Source organism: Lipotes vexillifer, unplaced genomic scaffold, assembly GCF_000442215.2.
Source record: "Lipotes vexillifer unplaced genomic scaffold, Lipotes_vexillifer_v1.1 scaffold418, whole genome shotgun sequence".
Classification (NCBI taxonomy): Eukaryota; Metazoa; Chordata; class Mammalia; order Artiodactyla; family Lipotidae; genus Lipotes; species Lipotes vexillifer.
This window is the reverse complement of record NW_006798629.1, coordinates 5,571,892-5,573,268: the sequence shown is the minus strand read 5'-3', so window position 1 is coordinate 5,573,268 and position 1,377 is coordinate 5,571,892. Positions and strand designations below refer to the sequence as shown.

General features: G+C 39.1%; 1 non-coding gene across 1 annotated transcript; it reads left to right on the top strand.

Annotated features, from left to right (window-relative positions):
- Window positions 1-1,167: 1,167 nt before the first annotated feature.
- Window positions 1,168-1,240, top strand: TRNAE-UUC (transfer RNA glutamic acid (anticodon UUC)). Its single transcript has one exon. It is a non-coding gene; the product is annotated as a tRNA-Glu (tRNA).
- The last annotated feature ends 137 nt before the right edge of the window (window positions 1,241-1,377 follow it).

Genomic DNA, 1,377 nt, shown 5'->3' with positions numbered 1-1,377 from the left:
AAAATATTTGCAAATGAAGCAACCAACAAGGGATTAATCTCCAAAATATACAAACAGCTCATGCAGCTCAATATCAAAAAACAAACAACCCAATCCAAAAATGGGCAGAAGACCTAAATAGACATGTCTCTGTAGAAGACATACAGATGGCTAAAAAGCACATGAAAATAATGCTCAACATCACTAATAATTAGAGAAATGCAAATTAAAACTACAATGAGGTCTCACCTCACACTGGTCAGAATGGCCATCATCAAAGAGTCTAGAAACAGTAAATGTTGGAAACAGTGTGGTGAAAAGGGAACCCTCCTGCCCTGTTGGTGGGAAAGTAAATTGATACAACCACTATGGAGAACATTATGAAGGTTCCTTAAAAAACTAAAAATAGAACTACCATATGACACAGCAATCCCACTACTGGGCATATACCCTGAGAAAACCATAATTCAAAAAGAGATATGTACCACAATGTTCACTGCAGCACTATTTACAATAGCCAGGACATGGAACCAACCTAAATGTCCATTGACAGAAGAATGGATAAAGAATATGTGAAGTAAAGCAATTATACTCCAATAAAGATGTTAAAAAAAAAAAAAGAAAGAAGATGTGGCACATATATACAATGGAATATTACTCAGGCATAAAATGAAATGAAACTGAGTTATTTGTAGTGAGGTGGATGGACCTAGAGTCTGTCATACTGAGTGAAGTAAGTCAGAAAAACAAATACCATATGCTAACATATATACGTGGAATCAAGAAAAAAAAAGTACTGATAAACCTAGTGTCAGGGCAGGAATAAAGATGTAGACACAGAGGATGGAACTGAGGGCATGGTGGGAGGGGGGGGAAGGTGGGATGAAGCGAGAGTAGCATCAACATATATACACTACCAAATGTAACCTGGATAGCTAGTGGGAAGCAGCAGTTGCACAGGGAGATTAACTCGCTGCTTTGCAATGATCTAGAAGGGTGGGATAGGGAGGGTGTGAGGGAGGCTCAAGAGGGAAGGGATATGGGGATATATGTATGCACATGGCTGATTCACTTTGTTGTACAATAGAAACTAACATAGTAATGTGAAGCAATTATACTCCAATAAAGATGTATTAAAATTTTTTTAATTAAAAAAATTAAAAAATAAAAGAAGGTTTTCCTGGGAATTCCCTGGTGGTCCAGTGGTTAGGACTTGGCACTTTCACTGCCATGGGCCTGGGTTCAATCCCTAGTCCAGGAACTAAGATCCCACAAGGCACCACATCACAGCCAGAAATTTTATCCCAAGCATTTTTTTTTTTTTTTTTTTTTTTTTCCGCGGTACGCGGGCCTCTCACTGTTGTGGCCTCTCCCCTTGCGGAGCACAGGCTCCGGACG